Below are 16,250 nucleotides of genomic sequence, written 5' to 3'. Positions count from 1 at the left end.
AAGAACTGTCTCTATAACCAGATTCCTATGACATGGCACAGAAGGTGCACAAGAGGCTTGGGTTCAGTCACAATTCAAATCCTACCCCCTAGCCACTTAATAACTATGCGAACATGCAGGTCAGAAAGTTCTTGTCTCTTCCTTGTCTGAAAAATGGGAACATTACCACTTTCTCTGCAATAGTGTTCTGAGAACCCAAAAATTATATGAGGGTTTTGTGTATATTGATATTTTGTTATATTTACTATATACCAATATTTCAAAGAAAGGGAAAAAATGAATATTTCAGAAGACTATAGCAAATTTAGTTTTCTTATAACTCGCCCCAGAGGAGTCCTTGAATCTTATTCCTTTTTTTTTTTTAAAGTTAGGTACATCTTCAAAGCAGCCTCTGTCATTTCTCCACTTTGTTGTCAGCTTCTTGTGCAAAGCGTGCTCTCTGGTTAGTGGTGATTGCACTCATTAGTCATTTTTACAGTAACAGCCATGCTGGGCAGGAGTTCTAACAGATGCTGCATTGATAAAAAAAAAATTATCTGTGCATTACTTCAGTGAATGAAGGTTTATTGTTCACTCACCAGCACTTGAAGGATTTAGATAAGAGACAGTTATAATTTGTCTCTGTGGCCTAATGAAGTCTCTGAAATAGAACCTAAATCCTCAGAGTTGCTTCAGAAGCCTCAGTTCATTAACTGAGGACCAATTTGGAAGGACGATGAAAGAAAAGGAAAGGAAAGAAAAGAAAAGGCTTAGAGGAAATATAGGCCTATCTTCCAAGTAAGTATTGAAATAAGAGATGAGAGGGAAAGCAGAAAGGGAAAAAAGTTGAATGAGATGAAAAATGGAGGGTTAAGTCATCTTGAGCTCTAAGATACAACTATTATATGGAAAGGCGTTTTGAATTTATCATTTCAACCATATTATTGAAATTTTTCCTTTGGCCATATCAGCTTAAATACCAACTAACAAAAGTCTCAAAGGGGCTCAAGTCCCATTGCAAATTTAATAGATAAGTAAGTTCATTTCAAATACAATCCCAAAGATGCCTGTTTAACTAAAATTCACTGCAATTAAGACAGCACTTTTCAATCCAGTTCAAGAACTTAACCGTATTTCTTTTAGGTTTTGTTTTAGCCACTGCTCTCATTAATTGGCAGCTTACACAGCCACTGAGAAGAAAACAGAGGCACAAAAAGATTTGCATTGGTAGAGATCTGAATCCCCATGCAATGCTGACGGTCAAAGTCAGGGTCTGAAGTATTCACTCTACCACTGAGCTACTTTCCTGAACTTATTTTTAATTTAATTTCCTTTTTTTTAATGAGAGAGTAAAATAGATAAGAGACAGAAACAGAGATGGGTAAAGAGAGATGAGAGCACTGCTGTACTATCCATGAAACTCCATTTGTTTTGTCTCTGTCCTCAGCAAGTGACAAGGCCACAGCCTGAGGCATGTACGTCACATAACTGTAATGGTGTGTTACTTTCCCAGCACCATGATTTAGACTTTAAAAAACAGTTTATTTGGGCTGGCAAAATAGTTCACTTGGATAGTGGACTGCTTTACCATGTCTATAGCCCAAGTTCAAGTTGGGTCCCCACAGTATTGAAAGATGCTTTGATGCTAGCATTCTGCCTCCCTGTCTCATACTTTCTATCTGTAAAACGTAGACCTGGAATGCTAAAGTACTAGAAAGAGGGCAGGGAGAAATAGCATAATGGTAAAGCAAAGAAACTCTCATGCCTGAAGCTCCAAAGTCCCAGGTTCAGTCCCATACCCTGCCATAAACCAGAGCTGATCAGTGCTCTGGTAGATAGATAGATAGATAGATAGATAGATAGATAGATAGATAGATAGATAGATAGATAGATAGATAGGTAGGTAGGTAGATAGGTAGAAAGATAGATAAATCTAAAGTACCAAAGGCAAGTGCAGGATAAAGTTTGTGTGTGTGTGTGTGTGTGTGTGTGTGTGTGTGTGTGTGTGTGTGTGTGTGTTTCATAGAGTTTCAACTGAAAGAAAAGGATAAAGAGAAGCCAGAGCATCACTCTAGGACATGCAGCTCTAGGGATCAAACTGGGAGCTCAGACATGGAAGTTTTGCACCATAGTCATTGAGATACTTCCCTGGCTTCGGAGAGTTGGATTCTTTCTGTCTAATGTAAGCAGCTTTCTTATGATTTATTGTTCCCAATGAATTTCTTCATTTACTTAAGTAGACTAAGTTGTACTGAGAAGGACACATGATTTATTCTGCACTGAGTGTGAAACACATGAGATGGAAGGATTCTGAATCTGATTTGCCCATTTTCACATTTGGAGTGAGGTATTGGGGTTGGGGGACAGGAATAGAACTCGTTTGAAACCAGAGTTTCAAACTCTGCCTCTTCCCATCATTCCAGCAAACAATTACTAGTTGAAAAATAGGGAAATAAAGAGCAGAAACATAAGCTTAAATCTTTTCTATCAAAGAGACTTACTTTGCAGAATTTTATGGTCCAGTAAGTATGTGAATGGGAAGCTATGAGGATGAAAAGCAAAGGCATTACAGAATTTGCTAATAGACTCTAGAAATAGAAAGGTTCTATCACTGACCCTCACAACAGCTAACCCAGCAAGCTGTTTATGCTGTTTTCTCCAAGGTAATCATGGTAGGAATCTCTCCTCCACAGACATATATTCCTCCCTCTAAATTTCTCTTGAATCTTTTCTTTTCTTTTCATTCCCACAGCTATTACTATATTACCATAATCTCATTCTTGTTTAGCTAAGCTATTTGACTGGTCACTTGTCTCCCTGCCTCCCATCTTCTTGACCTTGGTCCCTGTTCTCCTTGTGGTCAGTATTAGAATATCAGGTCCAGAAGCCTCTGAGAATGTGGGTGTAAGCATGTGCACTTGGTTGACTTGTGGGAAGAAAAAAAATCTCCTCTTCCTATTTTTTCCCATCCAACTCTATTCCTAAAAATATAAGCTTAAAATGGGAAATGCATCAGCCTTCCCAAGCTGCTCATGAGTATGCATTCAAAGGCTTGGTAAACATGGCCTCTTAGACTTTTCACTCTGTAAGTCTTCCACTTGGTGTGAGCTTTGGATGTTCCTTGTCTTCTGTTCTCCTTAACAGTCTTCTGGTTTATCCTCTCTCCTGAACTACTGCAGAGAACCTTGATTTATCCTGTAGTAACACCCCTTGAATATCTGCTGTGTAGTCAGAGACACACTGACTTTCAAACTTTTCAAAGGGGACATCTACAAATCAAACACACTCTTTTTCTGACACTAACACCACTCCCATAATACAACTTTATTATGTTAATATTCTCATAAGGGGTCTGTTTCTTTCTGCTTTCATACCCAGAAGGCAATTCCCTGCCAATACACATGTGAATGAGGAGAGGTAGGGAGAAAGGACATAAGAAGAAAAAAATCCTGTTGTACCAGAAAATCTTTCAGACTCAAACCAAACATCACCTCTTTCAGAGAACTTTTATTTGTTCCCCAATAAGAGTCAAGACCTACCTCAGTTCATACTCTTGCATCCTTCTTACCTATTGTGTCTTTCTCCTCCCCTCCACCCAACTTTTAACTTCTTTTAGTTGAGGACCTTCCTTTATGCCCCTTTATTCATCTTGGAGTTCAGTGTGGATAGCACAATACCAATAAAATAAATGTTCTGATATATATACCCTATGTTCATAACAGCATTATTCACAATTGCCAAGATATGGAAACAAACTAAATGTTCACCAAAAGATGAGTGGATAAAGATATGGTCTATATATTCAATGGAACACTATTTGACTATTCAGTAAGATTTAAAAGAAAATCTTGCCTTTTATAACAAGTGGAATATGAGGTTATTATGGTAAGGGAAAAAATTAGAAAAGAAGAAATATATTAGTAATTATTATTATTATTATTCAAAAGGCCCTTGGATGGATAAACAAAGGTTTCTTGCTGGTATGTGGGAGTGGGGGTGGGGTGGTATTTGGATGCTTTGCCTGCAACACTTGGTGTCCAGGGGAAAATAGAAAGCCATTTGTGCTTCCTGATTTGAAAAGCCTTCTGTGATGGGTATTGTACCTAGGCCAGAATGATGTTTTGATGGGAAAGAATGCTGGATAATTAGTTGAAACAAAATATTCTCTAATTAAGAGAAACACAAGACTGGAGCTAGAATAGGAAGTGTTTTTATTGCACCAGTGTTGCCAGGCAGTCAACTTTAAATTAATTGGAGGTATAAATGTGAGGGAAGGAAGAATATTCTCCTCCCCTGCTTTATGAGGCTAGTCAGAGCTAATGGGACACAAGAATATGCAAGTGTTCTTGAGTGAAGCTAAGATTCTTTAAGCAGTGTGTCTCTCATGTAGGAAGAACTAAAGTGCGTCTGTGTGTGAAACAGAAAAAAATGATAATTACAGTGTAGTCATGCAGGCACTGAGACCCAATGATAACCCTGCTAGAATAAATAAATAAATATATATATAAATATATAAAATGGTGATCATGATAAAGAAAATATAAAGTTAGCTGATATCCCTTATTATCTAAATCTCCTTATCTAAATCTCTTTGGCTCTTAGACTTGAAAAGCAAGAGTTCTGAAAGCAAGAAAAAACTTAAAACAATTAAGACGGACTCAATATATTTCATTTATATAAAAGCAAAGTGTGTCCAGATTCAGTCACAATTCCAGAAGGAAGGACAAAGTATTCACTGTTAAGATTACACAGAGGTGCCAAAGTATGTGCTTAGTCAGTTCAGTAACTTGGTGACTTTTATTCTATACATACTTCTTATCGCAAATCTTAGTTGCTTTTAATCTAGTCTGGTATGAACTAAGCTCTTTCAAAAGAAACTGAGACATGTCCACTTACAAACTGCCAGATGAGTTGCTAGTACTTCAGCAACAGGAGAAATAAAAAGCATAGCAGGGCTCTGAACAGCCATCTAGAGATATAATTGAAATTTAGCCACCATTTATAGTAAGAGCAAAGTAATTCCATACACTTCATTTGCCCTTGAAAAGCCCCACTGAGTTATAGTTCAAGACATTACCTGATTGTGGCTGGGGAGGTGATTCATTATACATGAATTTGTCCCTGGCTTGAGTCCTTGATACTGCTTATGTAGGAATATGGCCTCTCTCCTATGGCCTCTCTCCTCCCCTCCTCCTCTCCCCTCCCCTCCCTTCTTTTCCCTTCCTCTCCCCTCCCCTCTCTCTCTCTCTCTCTCTCTCTCTCTCTCTCTCTCTCTCTCGTTCTCACTCTCTCCCTCTTCCCTTCCCTCTCATAAAAAGACATTACCTGATGGTCATAGTGAGACTTTAAAATACTACTATGTAGTCTTTTAAGAAGACTAAATATAGAAATGTAGACATTAGATTCAATGAAATAGATGAACAAATATTTGTAAAAAATAAATATATGTTGGGGGCCAGACAGTGGCACACCCCACTGAACACACAGATTACCATGCTTAAGGATGTAGGTTTGAGCCCCTGTTCCCCACCTGTAGGGGGGATACTTCATGAGCAGTGAAGCAGGTCTGCAGGTATCTATCTTTCTCTCACCCTCTCTATCTTTTCCTCTCCTCTCACTTTCTATCTCTTCTATCTAATATAAAAAGAAAGGGGGGGAGGAAAAAGTGGCCAGTGGGAGTAGTGGATTTGTAGTGCCAGCAACAAGCCCCAGCAATAACCCTGGTGGAAATAAAACAAACAGACAAAAAAACCAAACATTATATGTCTATGTATGCACACATGCCTGGTATGTATATTTCTATGAGAGTATATTCTTTAAGTTTACATATTGTTTGTGTATGCATGTATATAGCATGTGCACATTCATAGAGTAAATTTGTCAGAATACAAATAGACACTCTTATAGATCAGAAGTGAGTTTTATCTTATATCTTAGTTTAAGTGGGCTGCCCATATTGGGAAGTATTCTCAGACCATTAGTTTACTTCACATAGGTATATTGGACATTTGATGGAATTTGGAAGGGAAGCAAAAGGTGACAGCTTCTAACCTTTACCTAGTTGGAACATGTCAGAGCCCAAGAACATTTTGAATCAAAATCAAGCTCCATTCCCTCATGGAATTGCTTTTATTGAATCATATTATGTCACTTTTCTATCTTGCCTTGAGGGGGAGATTGCAAGAAGAAGAAACTCTATTGAGAATCTCAAAAGGGTGTTTGAAGAGCTTTATCTACTTTCAAGATTCTCCTTTATTAGGTCCCATGGGAGAAAGACATTTAGAGAAAGAGAGAGAAAATGAGAGGGAGCGGGAGATGGCTATGCTTCTCTTGGGAAACTGTTGTCTCTAACTTTCTGTGAACCACAAAGCCTGTGATAGATTAGTTTCCAGCTTTGCATCAGCTCTGGGAGCAAAATATGGGCTTTCCTGTGTACTTATACATACATAAATAACTATATATGTATATGTATATAATATATAAATAATATATAATGCATTATATTATTGTTAATCTGTTCATCTTACCCTGGACCTAATCTTGTGTCTTATTGTTACTTTCCCTTTGTCCAGCTTGATAAGCGTTTTAAGTACTTTTTTCCCTAAGTCACCTCAAATCTTATTCAAATAATAATAGTCAGGGGATAATGTACACTTTTTTTTCAGATTGCTACCTGTTGAAACAAGTAATCACTATATGAAAATTCAAGCACATGGGGGACACTGTATTTAATAAGTGAATGATAACTGATATGCATGTATCTCCTTGGGCATGTCTGTGAGAGTGTGCACATGTATGTATGTAAAATACAGGTGCCTCTTACTCTGTTTTGAAACTAAAAGGCACAGTGTTCAAGCTGAGCCACTCAGACCCACAGAATAACAGTAATTACCAAGGCCAGTTCCATAAAAGCAACCGAGCTAGACATGCTTCAATTGCACAATGGGAGCCCAAACCATTGTTAGACATTCACAGCTTATTAATGGCTGCAAGGGAGCATTCTTTTCCTGTCTTGGCCTCAGAATGAGAAGAGATTAATTCATTGTGATAAAAAGACAGGCAGCTGCAGGCAACTGTGCTGGGAATTGGATGGAAAGAAGGGATTTGGAATGTGATGGCAGAGATAGGAATCCTGTAGATGAGAAGCATGAAAGAAAGCAGCCTCTCCCATGAAGTGAAATAGGGAGGAGGACATTAATGCTTATGAAGCACCTATCTATGTGCCAGGCACTGTGTGAGGAACTTTATAGAAATTCCAGTTCTGTTTTTATACTCCAAAACACTTCCTATTAGATGGGTGAAGAAGCTTACAGTAAGCCCCTTCTCTTTTTTGTTGTATAAATTCTCTTTAAATTGGATATCCAGTTACATTTTTAAAAGAAAAAAAATAGCTTAAGCAGAGGGACAAAAATCCCTTCTCTACATTCTTGTTGCTAGTAGGAGGCAGCGCAAGGACTTCAGCCTACCATGCTTTGGCTTCCTAGCCCGTGAAATTTGCAGTGTATCTGATTTGCTGTGTCCATACCTCATAAAGTGTGGACTACCTAAGCTGGAATATTGTAATGCAGACTCAGAAGCCCTGATTTGAGCTATTGATTCAGAATTCTAGTTGATTTCTGATGCACTTAATCTTGAAAGCCATAGCACTAAGAGCTGGAACACTCTCAAAGCCACAGTGGCCTTAGGATGTCTCCTTTACCCACAGTGCCTTCCCTCAAGAGTGTGGAGCCTGAAGACACTTCAGCTGCCTTCCAAAGAGCAGCTCTGTGGAGAAGAAGCTGCTATGAATTTGTGGTCAACAATAAAGAGCTAGGTAGGGGTGGGACTGGGAAATAGTCATCTCCATTTAAACAAGCAGCCTCAAGGGCCCAGAACCAGGACTTCAGAGTCTTGTCATTAGGAAGATTGACTCAAACCAAGCTGGCTTCCTCACTTTTCAGTCTTTATGCTCTGCTGGGCTTCCACAGACTCCCTCTTGTAGTTTGTAGAAACCAGTTTCCCACTTGGTCAATAGCTTTCTCTTCTAGACCTGATCCATAAAATCAAGGGATAAGTAAAGATATCCCCTATGGATCCTTCCTTCTCAAAATTTCTACCAAAGTTAGTAGAGATAGCTTCTGAAAACAAACTGCTTTCATTTCACTGATTTGCTTGTTTATTCATTTATTTATCCACAAGGCTTGTCACTGGGGCTCTGTGCATGCATGTCTCCACCATTCCTGGTGGCAAACTTTTTCTGTTTTCTGTTTTTCTGAGAGACAGCTTGTAGGAAGAGAAGGAGTTAGATAGATTCAGGGGGTGGTGAGAGATACCTGAAGCACTGCTTTAGAGAGAGAGAAAGAGAGACCTGAATTACTGCTTTACTGCTTTTGAAGCTTCCTCCTTGCAGGTAGGGACCAAGAGCTTGAACCTGAACCTGGGTCCTCATGTATCATCTCATGGATTTTATGGCTACTGAGAAAACTGTCCCAGGACAGGTCATTGTGAACTTACTGGCCAAATGCTGGTGTTTACTGGATTCATTGTCAAGCTGACTCCTCTCCACAACCCCTGATATCTCTCCCTCATGGTTTCATTCCTACCTACCCACCTCCCTTCCTCCAGCATAGAAAGGGATGTCCTCTTATGTAGCTCTCAAATGAGACACATTTGATCTGTACTATCTCTTAACGTTGTGGGATATTGAACAGTTCCTACAACCTCTCTGAACCTCATTTTTTCCCATTTCTACATAATATAGATGTCTCCTGGGGATCCCTTTTCCCCTTAAAGAGTCACTGGGATGAAGACTCCCCAGCCAATTCTGTGGTCTGAAAAGCTTCAAACTCTTTCTTCACATAAACTTTTATTCAGCTCTGACTATTGGTAGTTCCAGGGACTAAATGTGGGACCTCTTGCAGGCAAGTCCTCTGTGCTACTGCTGCACTATTTCCCTCAGCTCTGTAATTCTTACTTTAATGTTAGCTATTACCTGGGGTTTGTTATCTAGTAGTTTTTCCCTGACTGTGGTCTCTGTTTCTCCTGGGACTACAGTATATCAAACTCAGCACCTTCAGTAAGCTCCATAATATCTCCCATCTATCTATGTATCTATCATCTATCCATCTATCAATCTATCATATCTCCCATCTATCTATGTATCATCTATCTCTATCTATCTATCTATCTATCTATCTATCTATCTATCTATCTATCTATCTATCTATCTATCTACCTATCTATCTATCTACCTATCTATCTATCTTGAACTTTAGCAGGTATGCTCCTTACTAATGGGCACAGGAAGATGGAGATGTAGGGATCCCAAATAGGTGCATGAATCCTCAACCTTCTTTAAGTTATGACCTAATTCCCTTCTTTCCATCTCTCTTTAGTCTTACTTTCCAAACTTTTAAATGTTTTTTTCCCACTGTCTGTCAGAGTAAATAGGTAAATGGAATCAATTATGTGGTGGCGGATGGAAACTGGACTTTTAATAGTGATAATAATGTAGTGTTGTGATAATAATGTTGAAACACAAAATTGTGCTCTTGTGACTTAAAAAGAAAGTAAACAAACAAAAACTAACTTTTAGATTATGAGAAAAAAAGTAGTGATTATCAGAGGAGGAGGATGATGAGGATGAGCACATTGTTTGATGGTGAATGGAAACTAGACTTGAGTGGTGAAGAAATCCAGCTACATGTTCAACTATGGTGCTATATAACTGAGACCTATGTAGTTTTTATAAACTGTTACTTCAATAAAACCTATTTAATAATAATTTCTTTAGAAGCATACAGCCTGGATGTATAAAACACGATAAATTTATTTTTTTCTTTTATTCAGTAACTTATTCAAACTTTTTTTTCTTTTTAGTGATTTAATAATAATCAATATTGTGGTATAAGAGGGGTACAATTCCCACCAGAGTTCCATATCCCCTCCCCTCCATTGGAAACTTCCCTATTCTTTATCCCTTTGGGAGTATGGACCATGGACCAAAGATCTTTATGGGGAGCAAAAGGCAGGAGGTCTGGCTTCTGTAATTGCTTCTCCACTGAACATTGGCATCGACAAGTCTATCCATACCCAACCTGTTTCTGTCTTTCCCTAGTGGGGTAGGGTTCTGGGGAGGTGAGGTTCCAGGATACATTGGTGAGGTTGTCTACCCAAGGATGCCAGGTTGATATCATGGTAGCATCTGCAACTTGGTAGCTAAAAAAGCATTAAGATATAAAGCAAAACAAAATTTTTAATAATCAGGAGCCTAAAGGTAAGAATATAGCAGGTGAGATTTGACGTCTTCGTGTTGGAAGATTCTGATATATAAAACTACTTCTGTCTCATCAACTATGCCTTGAAAGTAAATGATATGCTCTCTCAAGATTGAGAGGACTGGACTTACTTACACTAAGCTTCTGACAGAGTGTCCAATTAATTAGTTAATTTTATCAGAGCACTGGTCAGCTCAGGATAATGATGGTCCTGGATATTGAACCTAGGACCTCTGGTGTCTCAGACATGAAAGCCTTTTGAATAGCCACTATGCTAGCTCTTTGGCTCCAGAACTTCCAATTGTTAGGAAGTTATTAAAGTTAACACTTCATCAGATCTTCCACTGATGGGTCAATGAACTAGGTGTGTCAATTGAGGTACTCAGTGTGGTAGGAGTGTTCTTTAGAGATCTTGAAATTGGGGACCTCCTTATATTGTGCCCATACCCTGGTCTTGGTGCTGGCCTGAGTGCACTGTCTTCTCCCGGTGGATATTTAAATTTGACAAGTGTGAATTTGTTCCCAGCTTGATCAAAAAAGTGACTATTTGAATTTGACTGAGTTGGTTAAGCTAACCTATGTATAAAACTGGGCACAAGCACTTTAATAGAAAGAGTTGTTGAGTGAATTAAAAGTTTCCATAAATGTGGAACTCTTCATTCAGTAAATGATGTCTTTCTCTGCTCGGAGTTAATATTTTTTAAATGGACCATTTCAACTTCTCAGTTTCCAGTGTTTTCTCTGCTTCATTTAATAAATTGAACTCAGTAGGAGATGAAACTCACCCAGGACCATTTTTTACAGTTTCCCTTCCTAAAATTAATTTTGCTTTTCCTCAGCACTGGGAATGATGCAAAGTCTGAGGGAGAATCTAAAGGAAATTGAAAGAATAACAAAGATAGAGAACTTGGGGGGGGGGGTCTTCTCTGGATCATAAGACAGTACCTTTTGAGAAATCTTTAAAACAACATAAAAATCTGGAAGCATTATCTTTCTTGACTCTCCCTCTTCCTTGCTTTGAAAGTACTTAGCTATGAAACTGACTGGATGCTTTATTTCGTCGTCTGATGATCAATAGTACATGTTCATTTGACCCTTTCCTGTCACTGATCTAGCTTTAAAAAAATTATTGAAAAAATATAACACTCAAAAATGGGATGGTTGATTAAATGCATGGAAACTAAGCCAGGTTTTTAAAGAGTATCTCAGAATAAGAAGTAACGTTAACTTCACTGCCCTCCCAAGCCCCACTCCTGGTCCAGTGAATTTTCTGATTTACAACCTCTCAACCTAGAGCTCTGACTGAATCTGTGCTTTCAGTCTAGAGAAATAGTCTTATCCCATTTCTCCCCCCCCCAGCCCCCCCTTTTTCTTCCTATTAGTCATTGGTCTTCACCGATCACAGCTAATTTTTCCAATATAAAAAGTAGAATAAACGGCGAGAAAAAAGGGGACCTGGCAGTGGCACACCAGGTTAAGTGCATATAGTATGAATCACAAAAACCTTAGTTCAACCCGCCGCCCCCCCCCCCCCCCCGCTCTCTACCTGCAGGGGGGTTGCTTTATAAGTAGTGAAACAGGTCTGCAGGTGCCTATCTTTCTCTCTCCCTCTCTATCTCCCTTCCCCTCTCAATAATGTCAAAAAAATAAACAAGAATGGCTGCAGGAGCAGTGGGTTTATAGTGCAGGCACCAAGCCCCAGTGATAATCTTGGAGGCAAATAATAATAATTAAAAAATAAATTTAAAAAACAATGAGAAATAAAAGGAAGAGAGAGAGAGAGAGACACCACAACATTGAAACTTCCACCAACCCCCATAGTGTTGCATTAGTCAGGGGCTCAGACCTGGATCGAGCACATGGCAAAGGACTCATTCTCCAAAGTGAGTTATCTCACTGGCCCAGTCTCATAGCTCTTAAAGTTTTCTTTTGTGAAGCTACTTGATTGTCTGTGTATGACCTGGAAAAGTACTCTGGCTCCCCAAGTCACTCTATTGATGTTTACATCTATTATAATTATTCCCCCAAATCACTGAGGATCATTAAATAACCACGTATTCTACTAGTGATGGCATATGCAATACAATAGAATATTCATTAACTATTTGTTGGGAACTCAGTTTGTGCCACATGCAGGGATTACTGAAAGTATCCTCGTTTTGTAGATGGAGAAACTGAGACTGAGCTTAAATAACTTGATGGAGGGCATACAGCAAGGAACAAGTGGAACCAGGTTGGAACTTAGCTCCAATCTGTGTTCTTAGCCAAGAGTTCATGCTATCTACTTATGGTCTTCTGTAGATACATGCATTAATTCATATCAGTCTATCTGTCCTGACTTGCAGTTCAAAAGAAAAAAAAATGTGATAGCCATCAAGTTTTGAAAAGTTCACCCAGCTACTTGTAGTTGATATTCATATCTAGGGTTTAGGTTCCCTCTTTTCATAGAGAGCTTTTGCCAATCTTTCCCTTTACAGTGACTTGTGATATAGCATCTTTGGCTTCTTAGCTCAAGGAGAAGATTTTCACAACAGGACTACTCAAGACCATTTTAATGTAGTTGAGTTCAGTTAAAGACCTCAGAGCTGATCTCCCTTTGTAAGACTTGAGGATAGAGGTACTTGGTTCTGGACCATTCCTACCTAAGCTCTCTGGGAAGAAAGAACCTACCCCTTCTCTTAGTACCAGACTCTTTTCTGATAGTGAATGTATAGATAGCTCTACAAGAGGAAAATCATATAATCTCACTGACGGTGCACTGCATTTGTAAAAATCCTATAACCCTTCACTAATTTCACTGTTGTTGCTGCTATTACCTCTCTCATACTGTCATCCATCATGAGTGGGGGAGGGCTCAAGACTGGAAGGAGGATATCTCAGCTTTTCAAGCTTCCATCAAAGTGTTGACACTTTTAGAAAAATACTTATTTCACAAGAGATAGAGACAAAAGGGGGAAGACACTAGAGCATCCCCTCTGACATATGAGATGCTGGGGATCAAAGCAAATACCGCACAAGCCCAGTGATCTATGCTCTGAGCCTCTCCACTCACATTGAGTGTTGTGGGTTTTTATAACACTACATTATATAAGAAACAGTAATCCTCTCTAAATATTCTGTCATTAACATCTCTTAAACCTCTATCTTGTACGTTACATCCAACATTTTCCCTTTAAAACATCTCTATCTCACTCTCCCCACCACAGTGACATTTAAAATGTGCAAAATGTCTTAAATGGATGAAACAGTCAGAAAAGTAAGATTTTTTCATTATTACTTTTAATGAGTGTCTGCAACCTTCCAGGTTGCTGCACCAGGATGCTCTGTTATTTTTATGCTGCGTGGTATGTGGTTCAGATGTACTTTGAATGCTCTTTATTTGAGCTCTGAATTCTCTAGATGGGTAGACTCCGACATCCTTCTTTGTCTCCAGAACTTTCCCCCCTCCTTTAGTAATTAGTCTCTTGGCTCAGTGCCTACTGAACAATGGGGCGCTCTCTTCCAGGCAGGGAGCATTAATGACAGAAAGATCAGCAACATTTTTCAACCTTGGTGGAAGCAGAAGTTATCTGTACTCTCTTGAGTGTGTGTTTTTAAAAACATATATTTGTATTATTACCTAAGGCGTTCCAAGACATGCTGAATTTCTTTCGGTATTTAATGCTTCATAAATAAAGCCTTAGTAGCAATTTTCAGCTCTAGCAAATCATGGATGTGTTCCAGAGAACATTAAAAATATAAAAGTAAATTTCAAATGAAAGAAAAGAGCCCTATTTCCCCCAAGTAAATGGCATATCTCAAACCACTGACATTTTCAGAATGGAAAGGAAGGCAGATAGGGGACCAGATGGGAACTCTTTGGAGGGACAGAGATGCCTCACAGAATGAAAGGAAGGGTATCCCACCCTTACTGAGTGCTCCAGTACTAACTAGATGACATAAAGTAGGTGCTGTGACTATCTCCATATTATGTTGAAGGAAGAAACACCCAGAGAATAAGAAAAGTATCTGAGACTCTGCTGGTAAGTGATGGGACTGAATTTGGTTCTAGTAGAAAGGTTCCAAAACCTGCTCTCCAAGTCACTACAATACACAGCACCACATACTTTACTTCCTTCAGGCACCATATTTCCAAATGAACCTCCTTTGCTTTTAGGGCAATAAACCACCAACACAGCACTCCCTCCTGACCATATATCCCTAATGCGCCTTGAAATGGACCACCAACATCCTCCCTGCCCTACCTCAAATCCTTTAGCTTTCTTGGAATGAATTACCAACAACGCCCACTTCAGAGTCCTAGCTCCTTACCATTCTTGGAATGAACTATGGAATTCCATCCCAGCCCACATTTTCTTTCTCCACTGTTCTGACCTCTGATACTCTTTGAGAAGGCTGCTTTCTGCATAGTGGGCCTCTCTTCCTGGTTTATCAATTGGTCTTGTCTTCCCTTGGTGAAGACCCACAGGAATTTAGTCTGACCCTGTCCCAGGGTGGAGTGGGAGATGATATAAATGATAGTTAACACTTTGATGAAACATGCTCCTTGACACATCCCTAACCGTGACCCAGTTTTTTTCCCTGGGTCCATGGGATCTTGCCTCTCTCATAATGTCTCAGAGTAAATTCTCTGACATCTGGTAAAATTCTCTTCAAGGCTTGGATCAGTTACCTTTTGGTACTTGACTGCAATGAGTTTCAGGGCATTGAAAATGTTGACGACAAGAAAACCATTGTGGAGATCTATATCTAATCTTGACATGCCCTGCTATTTATTTTTCTTTTGTTGTTGTTTTTTTTACTTAAGAAATCTATTATTTTATTTTTTTATATTACAAGATTACATGTCAACAGGGATTTAAATACACACCATTTCCCCCCCAGAGTTATGAATCTTCAGTCTCCCCAACTGCAATCCATCATAGTTCCCCTAAGGTTGTAGATATGGGTCAACTATCATCTCTACAGCTATCTGTCCACATTATATATAGTTGCCCTGCCTTTTCTGATTCAATCCTCTCTTCCCCTCCAAGCCACTTATGACAACATAACTACCTCCATATGTCCTTCTCCTTTTCCGTCTCTCTCTCTGGGTGCTTATGGAGCTGGAGTTCAGAGTCCTCTTATCTTCATCCTATCATTTCTCACCCTCTGGGAGTATGGATCAAGGTTATTTTGGGGGTACTGAGGGTAAGAGTTATGGCTTCTGTAATTGCTTCTCTGCTGTGTGCCCTGATATTTCCATTGTCCAAGGGAGCATGGTGATGAATACCCTTAGATAAGAGAAGCAGTGCCTAGCTTCCTCTGGTGTTTTCCATATTCACGTCCCTTTTGGTGATGGTATAAAAACAAAATACCTGGTAACAAATGCTTTAAGTCCCAGTGGAATTGGGATTCAGAGTCCTCTAGTGTTCTTCCCCTATCCTTTACACCTCTGTGATGTTTTTAGACTATGCATTTTGCCTTATCTTGGGAAGCCATCATGTGTTCTTTTGTCTTGTGTTTGAATTCATTTTTCCATACATAGGCATCACTGCAAAGTAATTTTTGAATTCTCCTTTTATTGCAAGAGGAAGGAAGGAAATGTAGTAAATACCTGTATAAGCATAAAATACATTAAATTAAAAAGAAAAGCACTAGATTAAACAAAGTTCAATGGACTTTCTTTCCTGCAGGATTTCTTGCTGGTATATACTTCACTATCTACCAATTTGACTATGGAAATGTTTTCTTTATAGTTCATTTAATTAAATTTCCTAAGACATTCATGTTCCATAGAAACTGATGCCTTTACCAATTTAACTCTTATCTCTTCCAGAGATTGACAAACACAATCAATGCAGTAGCTCAGGTTTGGGGAGAGAACAGAACAGTGCTTCATCATTTCAAGCCCACAGCAGAAACAGAGAATATCTGGGGGAGAGAATGTTGCCTCCTACCATGAAAGCAATTTCTGAGATAGTACCATTCATTATTTATGTCAATCCTCACACCCCCAGGCTTCTCTTTCTCTCT

General features: G+C 39.0%; 1 protein-coding gene across 2 annotated transcripts in view; it reads left to right on the top strand.

Annotated features, from left to right (window-relative positions):
• The window catches only part of VAT1L (vesicle amine transport 1 like), a 179,183-nt gene that overhangs the window by 122,391 nt on the left and 40,542 nt on the right, over positions 1 to 16,250 (top strand). The gene's annotated exons all lie outside the window — the stretch shown is intronic.

Source organism: Erinaceus europaeus, chromosome 2 (genome assembly GCF_950295315.1).
Source record: "Erinaceus europaeus chromosome 2, mEriEur2.1, whole genome shotgun sequence".
In the NCBI taxonomy this organism is placed as follows: Eukaryota; Metazoa; Chordata; class Mammalia; order Eulipotyphla; family Erinaceidae; genus Erinaceus; species Erinaceus europaeus.
The sequence above is the reverse complement of the archived record's forward strand: the minus strand, read 5'-3'. Positions and strand labels throughout refer to the sequence as shown.